Source organism: Pseudopodoces humilis, chromosome 4, assembly GCF_049639895.1.
Source record: "Pseudopodoces humilis isolate 2021_Gansu_Grassland_sample_001 chromosome 4, ASM4963989v1, whole genome shotgun sequence".
Classification (NCBI taxonomy): domain Eukaryota; kingdom Metazoa; phylum Chordata; class Aves; order Passeriformes; family Paridae; genus Pseudopodoces; species Pseudopodoces humilis.
Genome location: NC_142203.1, coordinates 28434667 through 28449697, shown reverse-complemented (window position 1 = coordinate 28449697; position 15031 = coordinate 28434667). Strand labels below are relative to the sequence as shown.

At 34.1% G+C, this 15031-nt stretch overlaps 1 long non-coding RNA gene across 1 annotated transcript in view; it reads left to right on the top strand.

Moving 5' to 3' along the window:
• The first annotated feature begins 2674 nt into the window (after window positions 1-2674).
• LOC106628535 (uncharacterized) overlaps window positions 2675-15031 on the top strand; it is a 38044-nt gene continuing 25687 nt past the window's right edge. The window contains exons 1-3 of the long non-coding RNA XR_001331951.2: window positions 2675-2777; window positions 10387-10590; window positions 12186-12317. This is a non-coding gene — a long non-coding RNA (uncharacterized LOC106628535). The remainder of the gene's footprint in view (window positions 2778-10386; window positions 10591-12185; window positions 12318-15031) is intronic.

Below are 15031 nucleotides of genomic sequence, written 5' to 3'. Positions count from 1 at the left end.
CAATTGTACACATCACTGAAGTTTTTTGTTGATGACACAAAACTTGGAAGTGCTGTTGACTCTTGAGGCATAAGAGGTCTTGCAGTGGTATCTGTGTAGATTGGATCATTGGCAATATTCATCATTCATCAGTGGCATGAAATCTAACCAGATAAAATGCCAGATTATGCATCTAGGAAGGGGTAACTCTGGACACAGGTATAAACTGTGAAAGGAGTGGCTGGAGGTCAGCCCTGCAGAACAGGATCTGGTGGTGCTGGTCAGCAGCAGGCTCACTGCGAGACAGCAGTGGGCCCAGGCAGCCAGGAAGGCAAGCTGCATCCTGGAGAGCAGTAGAACCAGGCAGCCAAAAACAGGGATTATTTTTCAAGAAATTCCCCTTTCAACAGATTAGTGGAGATTCTGATTCAAGAAAACAAATACTATATATAGTTTAGATACTCATGTAGATATTCATGATGGATGGTGGTGAATAATTTATTTAGAAGTACAATATAGAAATAATTTAGAAGTAAACATAAATGGTGTCAGAAATGACAGTGCAAATACAGGAGCAAAATACTTAACTCTTGTAACTGTCTATAAGTTATTAGATTTCCTGGAAATAGCCGTGTGGAAGATAAAGACCTTTTAATCATGACTGTGTTCCTACTATTCTTCTATTGCTGTTTATTTAGTGTCAATGTCCTAGAAGTTAATAGAATGACATTGTGATATCTTGATGTCACTTGGTGGCTTATTTCAAAGAACATTGAGTAAGATGTTTTCTTTTATGAATAATATGAGAGAATTTCTGATCTGACTTACTGGAACTTCACTTTACTGAAAGCAATAATGGGCACTGGGAAGAAGATACTTAGGATGATATAGTAAAAGTGAAATTATTATTTTATAATCTATGAAGTGGGTCATTGACTGCTATTGAAACATATATTTGATGAGGAAGTTTCACACATGGAGAATGAATACTGATAAAGGAGAGAATAATTTATTTGTAGAAAAAAATAGTGCTAAAATTCATAAAGCTATTAATTGAAAAGGGATTGTAAGAGGTTTTTTCCATTTAGGTTTTTTAACTATGTTTTGCCATGCATGTGGAGTGCTGACTCTGAATTGTGGCTGCGCTAGCAAGATAACAGCATGAAAAATTGCAAGGTATAACAGATAGCAAAGAGGGATACATGATATAAAACTTAAAACAATGTTGATTAGTGGTTGGACCAACAACACAGCAACATGGCAAATGACAGAAACAAGCAACAGTGTATTAGAAAGAGAAATTAACATGAATTTCTGGTCAAGACAGAAATTACAAGGACAACTCTATTACAGACAGTAATTAAGGTTATAAATTAGTAAAATTAGGATCTATAAGTGAAGAAAAAGTATATTAGGCCTGTTTCAAAGAAACAATTGTAGAGATTGAGAAAAACTTGTAAAAAAAAGGAACTGTAGAAATGGAAAAGTTTGGCTTTCCCCTGAAGTTGCCTTATTTCTGGACTATGCTTCAGAAGAGGAGAATAATCTTGTCCCTGTGACTATGCCTCAGTTTGAATCACTTTGGCAGTCAGGGAACTCCTGGAGGCTATGAAGTGCTTGGAAATGTTCTGATGGCAATGATGGAACATCCTGACTGTTTAACATCCCATGATTTCTATAAGCATTATTGTACTTTACTAGAACTACCTACATTTTTAAAAACCCTGAAGATTTTCATCCTGTATCTTTTTCCTGTTGCATGAATGTCCTTAACATATAGGGTTTTGTCTCCCCTGCTTTTTTGTGGGAATTGTAGCACCTAAACAAGCAGAAATATCAACATTTTATTGTTATCATTTAACTGTGTCGCAAAGGAACAGCTATACCTACAGATTTTGGACTGTAGCTTCAAATTGTTTGAGACTGCAATAATTTTTGAAAGAAATTTATGATTCATGGAAAGAAAAAAACAGCAGCAAAAAACACCCAAAAAGCCCACACTTTTTCTGCAAAATACACTCACAGCACTGAATTTGACAGCTACTTACCCCAGACTGGATTGGTAAGTCTTCTACTTTGATATGTCTTTGTTACCATCTCTGTATCAAAAAATCACAGAAGCATGATAATTTGAGATCTCATAAATAAAACTTAGACACAAATACAATTTGCAAAAAAAAAAAAAAAATTAATTATGGTCTTAGTTTAATTTGGTTTCTGGACAATTTAATTCGGAATACAACTAATTAAGTTACCTTTGGAACACTCTCAGCTAAAAAGTTCCTTTAAAGCAGTTCTTACCCTCTGGAGGGCATTATAACAGTTCACGTGAACAAGTGTCAACTTGTCTCTTACAATAAGTGTTGCTCTGTTTGAGAGGTTATTTCTATCGTATTTTTAACAAAAAAGAAATGGATAGTGCTATACTCAGAATTTTCTTTTTTTTTTTTTATTTTTTTTTTTTTTATTCCCTGCAAGGTACAGCGAAAAAAAGAAAAGTGACAAACAAAACCCTATCCATGCCATTTCTACTGTCTTTCAGGGTTAAAAAAAAATTGGAAAGGTTTACTTTAAGGATCTGTGGTTTTGGCTCCATCCCTTTGTTAATGTTTGACCATCTTTTTACCAGCCTGTGGTTTGAGGATATGATCCCCTACCTTTACTTAGTAATTCCAAGCCTGCTAGGCAGACTAGATATAACTCTCTAGCCAGCTGCATTTGCAGAATGAACCTTGCTTCAGGATGCAGAGTTGCCACTTCCATCCTTACCAGAGGCTTCCTTTGCTTTTTAGAATTGAGTAAGTAATCTTTCTCTGCTTCTATTTCTTTCCTATGAACTAGAAAAAACAGTCTTAAATTTCTGTCTCTGTTTTCAGAAAGCAGATGACTTTGTTTCAGACATTGTTTCAGAAAGCAAATTGATTTGTTTCAGAAAGCAAGTTTTTAGTGGGTTTCGTCTCAACCTGAAATAGTATCTGGGTTGTGTCTGCTCTAAAAAATTAAAAAAATGTCTTCTAAATGTACCCCTCATTGGACTATCACTTTGGTCATGATGCATTGTAGTTAAGGGTCTCAGACCTTTTATCTGTGAAATCTTAATTTTTTGAATTTGTAGTTATTTATGGAAAGCATGTTTGGGAAAATTATGAATCATTTTTAGGCAGATCATGGGCAATCCTCAGCACATCTCTGAGTAACTTACCAACTTGCTTTTGTTCAAAATTGCATCAGTCCTTTACAATTGGATCATTTTGGCACCAATCTGTCTATTCTCTAAGAGAACAGATAATTTTTGACTATTGTACCTTTAGTTCTTACTACTTAAGGTATATTGACATAATTGAGAAAGTTTGTCCATATTGAATAATTTTTCACATAAAGCCACTTTGCAATTCAGCCTTATTAGATTAAACAGCTACTGCTTTAAAGTAAAGGAAGTTTTAGTAAATGTTACTTTTCCTAAATCAATAGCAACAACAGTGGCAGCAAACAAAGTAATTGGAAATAAGGTCCAAATTTAGCAGTAAACTGATAGTCTTTTGGACAGGGATAGGTCCATTTTTGTATTGGAGGTAATACAAGAATGAAAGACAAGACAAAAAAGTTGTTGTATGCTGTTGCAAAATAAGGAGAAACTCTCACAAAAAGTAAAAAAGAAAAGAGGCAATCACAAGTATGTGAACCATCCATGAGTTGTTTATGCTCTTCATTATGTTTATACTACAAAGACTGATGAACGATGACACAGGTGTACCAGAATAAGGAAAAAAAAATGGTTTTCCTTGTCATATAGTCAAATTAAGGTGAAGATTATGCCACATTTTTATATATAAAATATAAAAAATAGGGAAATTTTCCCTTATTATTTCATTTCTAAGCAACTCAGACCATAAATCCCCAATGCAAACCTGGATTTAAGGGCTAGAGTTTTCATAAGATGTCTACATTGTTTGGTTCTGATGGATTTCTTCCTAATTAAGGGAGTAGAAAACAGAATTGATTTTTCAATTGCTACCTAATTCAAATCAGAAATAACCATCAACTTCTGTTTCTTTTTCGCTAGAGCAACTATTTAATGGTTCCTGCTTGTAGAACAAAGGTACCACAATCTTTCCCCAATGAAATAGGTTGCTCTGTGCATTGCAACATAGAAAGAATTATTGCTTATTTATTTTGTCTCAAGACAGAAATAATATTAGATTAAAAATGCATCATATGTGCTTTCCTTCTCCAATGACCCTCTCAACTTTATGATAAGAAACAGGAATTTTTGACTTTTAAACAAATATAACAAAGAAAAAATATAAACTCTTCTTTTTAATTTTTTATTCTTTCAGCATTTTTCTCCCTTATCTCTAGACTTTCCCAGTCTATGTTAACAACAACAAGTATCTGCCGCCTGTAACTGCTGGGTATTTAACTGGTGTCCTCATCTAATCAATAGCTTTAAATCCATGCAAATTTTACATTAAAAAGCTCTTTAAACTACCTTTGGGCATATCCTACATGTGAACATGCTGTGAAAAATTTATCTCTAAATTATTACTAGATATTAAAATTTCATATTTGAGAAATATGATATATGGAAAAAACTTAATTTTCAATAAAAGAATAACTAATAAACATTAATCAAATTAGTCATTCAGCAACTAACTTGAGCTTGAAGAAACTCTTCCTGAGAATATCCCAGCAACAGAATCATCAGAAAAATCATCAAAAAAATAATTCATCAACATAATTTTTTCTCAAATTACCTGTGAAAGACTAGTATTTTCCAAATGAATTATTTAATTTGTGAATCAATTTAAGCAGCTGTGATTAGAAGTGGATAAGGAAGTGTTGTTTTTTCTGCTTGAAGTCAGAAAAGTAGGTTGTAGTGCTCTACACATGAATATAAAAGGTGGCAACAGGTGATGAGCTGTTTTGTTAAGGAGTATGACCTTATTTTACCTACTATGTAGATCAAATATATCCTTATTTCCTCAATTAAACTTCAGTCTTAGAGAATTGTTATGTTTTTTGTGTTTTGTTTTTTTTTTTTTTAATGAAAATGGCTAGTTATCTCCAGGCGATTACCTTTGTGCTTCCAAGAATATATTTGTACCTCAGTTGTTTTTGTTACTGAAGTTTCCATTTTTAGTTGTATAAAAATTGGAATCACAGGCAACAGAGGGAGCCATGAGTTTCTGTGCCCTGTGTTGGGATCTTTTAGATCAGCTGGTAATGGGACAGGAGTTGGCTCTTGAGGCGATATGACTCAGAAGAATGTATCACTGATAATAAACACAAAGAATGCAGAATTTACTTTTGCACAATGCAAGCAAACTCATTAACTGTGTTTAAATCACAACAGTTACTGTGTCTGACTGTGTTAAAGGTAATTCTGATCGGGGGAGATTGTGATGCAAAGCTCACTCTCTCAAGAAACTCACCAAATCAAAAGAAGATAAAGACTGAGCATGTGGACTAATTACATTAGAAGCGAGGGAATCCTTCAGCTGTGGTGACCATGAGGTGGTGGGGTACAACCTTCTGAAAGGAAGAAGCAGGGCAAAAAGCAAGATCACAATCCTGGGCTGCAGAGGACCAGACTTAGGCAGGGAACTGCTTGGAAGAATCCAATGGGAAACATGAGTGGAGTGGTAAGGTTCAGGAGAAATTGTTTGAATTCCAGTGATCATGTCCTCCAAGTTCAATATTGAACTACTCTATTCTTGAGAGAGATTGAGAATGGGAAAATTCAAGCGATTAAAAAAGACAGCAGGAGGCCTGTGTGGATGATCAAGAATCTGCTGACAAAATTCAGACAAAAAATAAGTCATATGAGAATGAGAAACAGCATAAGATGACCCAGGAGAAATATACATATTGCTGTAAGATGCAGAGAGGGACATAATACAGACAAAACTTCATCCAATTTAGATTGGGTGAGGAATATAAAAGGCAACAAGAGAGGCTCCTGTAGGTACATCAGCAGCAAAAGAAAGACCAATGCACAAAAAAGTGCTGAAGGCCAGTTGGACAGAAAGGAGCTTTTGAGGACAGGAAGATGAACATGAGCAAGTAAGGTGCTGCTGCAGCAGAGACAACCAACAACCTCCTGGGCTGCATTAGAACCACCACTATCAGCAGGTAGATACCACCCTTCCCCTCTGTCCAGCACTGGTGAGACTGTCCACTCCTGGAGTGCTGTGTCCAGTTCCAGGCTTCCCAGTGCAGGAGATAGGAACATACTGAAACGAATGTAGCAGTCACAAAGATGATGAAGGGAACGGAACACCTCTGTTATGAAGACAGGCTGAGATGTCTGGAACTGTTCAGCTGAGAAACAAAGGTTCAGGGGGAGAACTTATTTGTGTAAGTACTTAAAGGGTGGGCATGTATAAGGTAGGCTATCTTAGCCTCAGGGGTTAAGGATTAGAGGTATTAGATAAATATAGAAATATAATTGCACTTAATTATGAAAATGCTTTTCCTCTGGGGCTGTTTGAGCTCTGGTGCAGTTTGCCCAGAGAGATTGAGGAGTCTCCATCCTTGAGCATATTTAAAACACAAACACTGTTCAAGACAATTTAGTGTAGGTGGCCTTTTGACCCAGGGCTTGACTAAATAATCTCCAGATAGTGTACCATCCTCAGTGATGGCAGCTCTGTGCAGCTGATACATCTCAGTTCTGTGGGAATCAAGGACCTTCTAAAAGAGCAGATACAGTTTTGAAGTAGTTGCATGCCTTGAAAATTCATTAGTATGAGAGATCTTAGATTGGTCTTTTTGTCCCTTGAAGTGTACAAGAACATATTTGTTTATTTTTTAATCTGTTAGTGTATACTTGAAATACAGAAAAGTAATTTGAATTTTTCAAGCAAGAATCACATCATGGCAAGATAAAAGCCCAAAAGATTGAGCTTGGACTTGGTTGCCTTCCAAAGCAACTTAGATTTTCACACAGTTTGTTTAAATATACATGAAGATTAGCTAAAGCAACACTTACAGAGTGTTAATAGATAGAGATGAAAAGGGAATAGAGGGGCTGATAGTATTGGAAGGCGATGGGGAGACAGAAATGCTTGCTTTAAATACTTAAACTTTAAATTTAAATACTTTAAGTTTGCTTTAAAAAAATATTTCAGTATAGCTTAAATTAATTCAGTGAAACTATTCTGATTAAGTCCTGGAAGGGTTTGGTCCTAAACACTAAAGTGTTTGGGAATTTTGAAATTGTATCCATGGCTAAAAATTATGCAAGGTGTCCTCCTTTTATCTCCTATTGAACATTCTCTTCTAGGTTGCTACTTGATTCCTGCAGCTTTTTTAAACTCTCAGTTCTTCTGAACCTAGCATAACCTTCTCAGTCTTTAACTAGATTTTTTAAAAGGGAGGATTCTTAGTGTCTACTTAAGACAAACTATGCATACCTGCTATTCTATCTAATACTTTCTACACCAACATCTATTATTTTATTGGACATCATCTCAGCCCATCAAGTATTTTGAGCTAATAAAAGGAGTATTTTATATGTTTTGAAGCAAGTGCGCAAATATTTTCATGGCACAACTTTCCAGTGATATTTTAAGTAACATACCACTGTAAGACATTTCTATAAAATACTCTATAATTTAAGACATTATTTACAGCCAGGCATGAGGAAATTTAAAAATTATATAATAGATAATTTGGAATGCTGACCTAAATTCTTCTATGAAGTAAAAAAATACCTGAAATTCTAAAACTCTAAAAAGGACATGAATGCACTCTTATCCGGTTGAGGAAACAACTGCAGATAAAAGACAAGAATATGAGATGTAATAAACTTGTGCCAGACCGGTAACAACATAATAGGAACATAATTTTTTTCCAAGATTTTTGAATAAAATGTAAATTGATTTAAGCTTTCTAATGTATTAAATAACAAGGATTCATTTTTGCTTTATTAAAAGAGTCTCAGAAATGACTGTCTTTTAAAAACAGAAAAAATAACTGAGAAAATAGGATTTGTTGATTTTGGAACTGATTATTACAGTGCATGAACTAATGATGAGTGACTAGTGCTGGAATCAATTAACACAGCTTTTGATAAAGTTTCTGCATTACATTATCATATTACTATCAGTCTAATATTTTTTTTTTTCCCCCCAAAGTAGTGTAGCATAGAAGCCTCTCTACCCATACAAATCACCATAACCTCTGTGGAGTGAGTTTGTAAATAACTGCTGAATGACCCACTCTTTTTTATATTAATTGTGTGTAGACTAGCTGTAAAAGGTCAGTCTTTTCTAAACATGTAGATATTATTTTTACTTCTACAAACTATAGACCAGAACATGATTCTCCAAATCACTGAAAAATATTTCTAGTCATGGTACATGGTATAAATTGACTAGATTGGTTAACTTGCTGCTATGTAGTGTTTCAAGGGTATGTATTTCTTACTCATTCCAATATGGATGTGATCATTTCTGACAGTATTAATACATAAAATTCACACAATGATGTTTATGTCAGATTCCTAATGTGTACTATCCCATCAGAGATCCATAGACCATGAATATTTTAAAGGTCTGTAAACATGGGTGATATGAAGCAACTGAGCATGAAAAACTTTGAAACTGCAAGGTCTTAAAACTCTAATGATCAGCATATTCTTTGGATTAATTCTTATAATTTTGTAGACTGCTTCCTTTCCAAATAAGCCTACTCTGAATTTTTAAGTCTCAAACCTGTATTCTCAGGTGCCATGAACTGCACCAGAGAACAACCTTGAAAATCTTGTAAATTATTTGTGCATCTCATATGATTTTTTCTTTCTCAAAATAAAGGGCAAAGTTCCAAGTGTTGCTGGATAGCATAGAATAGTAATTGCTCCAATTTTTATTTATTTATTTAATCTGTGGTTTTAAAGCAGCATGAGATAACACTTAATTTATAAAAAGATGGAGGAGGTATCTGTGAGCTACAATGATATCTCACTGTGCTGTGTAACTTCTCCAAGAAAATATGTAGAAGACTGAAACTTTTATGAAATTTAATAAGAGATTTTAATGGGCTGCTGTGAATGTTTTTATGATATTGCTCCTATGTGACCAGACACTTTTGCTTATTGAGCAATTACAAGGGAAAAACACTGAAAGAAGAACAGGTCTCAAGGTATTTCTTAGGAACTCAGGATTTAGAAGTAATTAAATCCTTTTTTTTTTTTTTTATAAATTCTGAATGAATTTCAATTGATTGAAATTTAAATGATGCCATGAAAGACCTTCAAAGAGCTCAGATAAAACCAGTTTGGCTTTACTGCAACCTTTTTTGTGTTAATGTGTTACGCTATCTTTAAACTGGTTAAAACACTTCCTCTTATCAGGCAAATAACATATTTATCAATCACTTCAGGACTAATATGAATTATATTTGACTTTGATAACTTGCTTATTGTAGGTCAGCATTTGGGTTTTCAGTGGTCAAAGAGAGCAATTCTCTTCCATGTAGGGTTTAGTTCTGGCGCTTTCCACATCCATGGGTTCAAGACACAGAATTTGTGCTCATTTGTCAGCAAGCAGCAGCAGTGCCTTCCTCTCCCTCATCTCTACATACAGGCATTTCTTCTGCTTTGTTTCCTACATCTGAATTTCAGGTTAGGGGAGAAGGAGGAATAGTGAGGGACATATCATCGTACCTGTGATATGTTTTTTATCTGCTCTTTTTAGTATTGTTTTTCTTGTCCCTCTTTTCCTTCCTATATTGCATTGATGATCTCTGATAATTATAATTTCCAGGTTTTAAATTAATGAAAAAAGAAAGAGCAGCAAGATGACATAAATAAATGTTCAGGTGTGGCAGAAAAGACTCTCTGGATACTTTACATCTGTGAAAAGATTTTAATAGTTTCACTATTGTCTTCAATAACCTTGTTTGCATTGTGAAGGAAAGAAACTAGGCAAATCATTAGGAAAGAGGCTACAGCTTCTATAAGTAATGAGAGACTGGAAAGCGAATAAGTCCTCCAATTTTAAGTGATGTTATCAGATATGTTACACAGATATTTTGGTAATCACTAAAGAGAGAGAAATACTTTAAATTATGAATGTGCTCTTTGATCTCTTGAAGACAACTGTAAGGACCTGGAAGGTTACTGGGCCAAACCTCTCCTGCACAAGCAATCAACCAAGGAACAACTTTATCCTTGTGCAAATTTTTGTATACAGTGCATGTTACTGCAGCATGTTGCTATTCTGTTTACAGATTCTGCTGGTGAAAAAACTGTACAAATATAAGAAACAGAGCAAGTAGCTCAAAGACTGCTTTCTCACTGAAAATTTTGTCTGCTCTTAGACAGGCTATCCATTCTAATCATGAGCCATTTCCACAGTATTTCACAGTCCAAATCCTTCCCACAACCACTTTTTTCTTTTACAGGGCCAGAAGGCTGCCTGCATCATTAGGATCAACCCCAACTTTCCTCAGCTGTAACCAGGAAATATGCAGCTGAAGTAACATCAGAGCTTATCCAGTTTCACCAGCCTGATATTTCTTATTGACAAAGTACATCTTTGCAGAGCCATCTTCAAATAGTCTACAAAACTATGTAGCCTTTAGATACATATTTTATCACAGAATTTGGTAAGTGAAATTCTTTCAAAAAAAAGTATTATCTAAAAACCTACATCTAGGAATATTTCCATCAGCATAACTTCCTCTGGAAACACACAGTGATGGAAAAAAGTTGTAAGAATTTCATCTAGAAGTACAGCAGGGTCTTGATAATCTGAGATCTGTCCCCAGTCCCAAAATGACACAAGTGACATAGAGGCTGCTGATGTCTCTATTTATTAACTTATATAATGCAAGTGATAGGGGAAATAAATTCTCTACTATTGTAGCACAACATTGTAGAACTCATATTTTGCTGGGAGAATTTCTTAATTATGATTTGATGGGCAAGCAGAAACATACAGAGTGATCTGGAGGACATGATAACATTGGGAATTGAGTGGTTTGGCCTTCAACTTGGTCTTCTTGAAGACGAGTGAAAGCAAAAAGAACCTTGGTTTGATAAGATCTGAATATTGTGCCTTGTCTTCTACTGCAGTGTGGAATCCTGGAAGAAGTATTTTCAGGCTAGCCTTGCTGTTTGCATTCTGGACAGCTCAAACCATTTGCATTTACTTTCCGTCACAATCTAGGAATAACAGATTGTAGAAGGGAAAAAAAGTTACTGCACAACAGTATCTGCAGACAGAGGAATGAGAAGTGAGATATGAAACAACTTTCTAACAATCCCTCCTAACATCAGGTTTTTTACTCTTAAATTTTCCAGATTTTCCTTTTACAGTGAAACAGATATATAAATACAGCAGTGTATTCATTCTTTGTGAGCTGGTAGGAGATTTACAAGTTCTTTGATAAAGCAAATAGAAAGTCATGACCTGAGGGAGAAAAAAAAAAAAAAAAAGGTAGAGTGAAATACTCAATATGAAAAGATTTTACTAATTTGTATTTGAACTTGAACTTGTAAGGCAGGTTTTTGTATTAGATATGATTTTTTCTGTAGTCACTACCAATTTATGTGTATATAAAAGTGTTTTTGTAAAAGCATAAAGATGACAAAAGAAAAAAGATTTTTTTTTTTAAGAAAAACAATAGTTTGAAGCAGAATGGTTTAGTTTTCAAGTAGTATATTACTGTAGAAATATAAATTTAATGGTCTTTTTACTATTCGGTTTGGATTGAGTAACTGTGATTTTAGTTTGGTTTTTTTTTTCTTTTTTTCCCCAATTATGTTCAGAAAAAAATGCATTTAAATTTTAACTGTAAAAACATTATTTTATAGATGTCTTTAATTTTGTGGCATACTTGTATATCTATGAAGAAAAAAATCCCTATACTATTAGAAACCCTATAATATTAGAAAGAATATACTATTAGTTCTTCAGAAAATTAGAATAATCAGAACTTTTTCCCCTATCCCCTTTGCATATTCTTCAGTTAAATCATAACAACTAGATTATTCCTACTGGTTTATTATCTTACACAACAATATCAGTGAGGACAAACCTACAACAGAAACTATATATTATCTTAAAACATTTGTTTGTCTTGTGGGTTTCAACAGTAAATTACAGAAAATTTCAGACTGGTCTCCTACATAAGCATAAAGATAACAAAGAGCTATCTTGGCTTAGTAAAAATCATTACTATTTTATATTATGTTTCAGAAAAGCCATTACCTTCAACAATTCTAGAAGCAGGAAGTCCAGAAATGCATTTTCAAAACAAGTCTCTTATTCTGTGGTAAGCTCTGACAGCTCTCTGAAGATGACAAAGAATCTGATCACCTCAAAAGTGAGGTTGGTAGCCTTAGTTATGCTAGAATGTAAACTGTCTTTTAAGTGCATCCTTCAAAAGTATTTTTGCAGACATGCATGCTGTCATGTACCTCTTTGATTTCACTACATACTGACACTTTTGAGCCTTCTCTTCAGGAGGAGAATGTCCTCACTACAATTCTCTCCACCCCTCTCATAAGAGCTGTGCCCTTCCTCAGCTTCATTGCCCTTCTTTGGCCATGCATCAACACCTCGATGTCTTTTTAATGCAACAGTTCATTGCCTCTTATATGTCCCTGGACAGAAGAAGTTTTCATCTATCTCAAAAAGTCTGTTAACTAACATGTTTATTTCAATCCAGTTGGAAGAAATTAAAGGAAAATTATTCCGAACACTGCTTTAAGTATTGTTAAATACATATCTTGCTCTATAAAAATATTTAAGTAGACTATATGTGGGTATTCTCAGACTAAGTGTGCTGTCAACAGTTAGCAATACTTACTGTAATTACCTGTGCTTTAGTAAATGATACTTTATTTTCTGTGAGTAGTGTTATTGGTATTTTTTTTTTTTGCCTGGTACACAGAAAAAAAATGTTCCTGAATAACTCTTAGGCCTATGAAGGAAGTAAATTGTAATATGGACAAAGAGAGTAGGTGTGGCATCCATCTTATTGTTCTGTTCTGTTCAGGAAGAAAGGAAGGAAGGTAGGAATTTTAAAACAAGAAAAATCCACTTTAACAAAAATGCAATGTGGAAATGTTTATATAGTCTATACTCATTAGTATTGTTCTAGTTTCAGCCTTTTTTTCTGGTTAACTTATGAAGAGAAGTCATTATCTCTACTTTAAGGTGTTGCAGAAGGGTAGAGATTGTAAAACAAAGATCTTATCTAATATGGTTTAGGCTTGGCTACTCTAGCTAAGCTAGAAGTAACTTGTAAGTTCCCATAAGGAATTCATAAGAATGAAGGCAATTAAGACAACAACTTATTCCAGTAAGAAAAATAAGTTTGCACCTGCACAAACAATAGATCTGTCCCATGAGAATTGGTACAGAAGATATATAAACAATCCAAAAATAGGGAGATTTGATAGATGGCTAGTTACTAACTGGTGAATTGAATAGCAAGAAAACTGCTAGCCAATCTGAGTAAATCATGAGGTCTGTGAAAACTGCATAAAAATAAGTTATGTGAATAAAGAGTTGGCTTTTTCTGCATGAAGAAACTGAATCCCGTCTGCTTGTTAATACAACATCAAGGAACCTCAATGATGAAAATTTGTAAACTTAAGTAGGGCAGTAAAAGACGTAAAGTTTAAAATAAAAAATATCAATGTTTAGAAATTTCCTGCATTTCTCATGGAACAGATCATATCTAGCAATATTCACTGAAGAGGTAAATGCTACTTCTCACTTGTAGGCTCTCACTTGCAGAATTCTAGGATTCTGGGAAATTCCAGAATTCAATAGAGTGTGAATGTTGAACATGAATTGGAAAAGAAAAATGATCTTAATATTTCCAGCATATAGTCAGTCTAATGAAATGTAAAACTATGCAATGCTGATGATCTACTGTAGAAGGAAACCTCTGTCCAGTTATATGATTTAGTTTAACACATCTGATGCACTTTTTATTCCTAAACAATCTGGGAAGTTTGGGTAATACTTTCAGATGCATTGTCATAACCTTGTAAAAGACATCTAGAGCTTTTTAAAAGCATATATTAACTGGATTAAAATAAAATAACAGTACAACTCACAGAAAACAGAAAAGAAACTTTTTGTTCTTGATGTAACAACTGCTGCTCTGTTCTGTGTATTTTATTGGTCGGCGTAGGCGAAGGTCACTCTACCCTTAAATCTGACTCATGAGAGTTTACCTAGAGTTGCATCAGTCACTGTAGATGACTTATATTTAATCTTGTAATTTGAAACTAAATACAAAAGTACATTCCTCTTTTCTCACATTTGAATCTTTAAAAAAAGGATGGGTCTTCCTGGAGCACAGACAGGAAAAAATATTGTGTTACTGCAAATCTTAGTCTTCTGTGGTTTATGTTTTACATAAGGTTAGCCTAGAGCAGGATAACTGTTTATTCTTCTCTTAGAATACATCAGTCTTGAAATTTTTCCTTAAAACACACATATCTGACAGAAGTCATTATCGATTATTAATATTTTACTCTTGATAAAAAAGAAAAAAAGTAACTGGTAAACTGTAAAAAAATCTGAAAAGGATTCTGGTCTGTGAAAAACTTTACCTTTCCTTCCAAGGAAGACTTTCAAGTGATTCAGAAAAGATTCACGGTTCTTATAATAAAATTGAAGACCTGGAAAACAGGTCATGATGTTCACATCTTAAGAATTACACTATTACAGAAGAAAGCAAAAATGAAGAATGATTTGATTTATAACCACTCTCATAATCAGAGTAATCATGGGGATTCATTTTCCCACACAAATTGGAAATGATATCACCACATGGATTCATTAATCAGAAACACAGAGAACAGGGCAAAGTATTACTTTTATAAAAATTATGTCACTTGGAAAAAAAGGTTAAAAAGTTTCTCATGAACTAAGGAAAATGTAGAATTAATCTCTTAATTATTAATAATAAATATTTTTATTGCAGTTTCATAAACAAGACTTAGAGAAGAGTGAACACAAAGGAAATGCCCTGGAGAGAGTGCATACTGCCTCTTTAATTACAGAAAAAAAGATGGATTTAG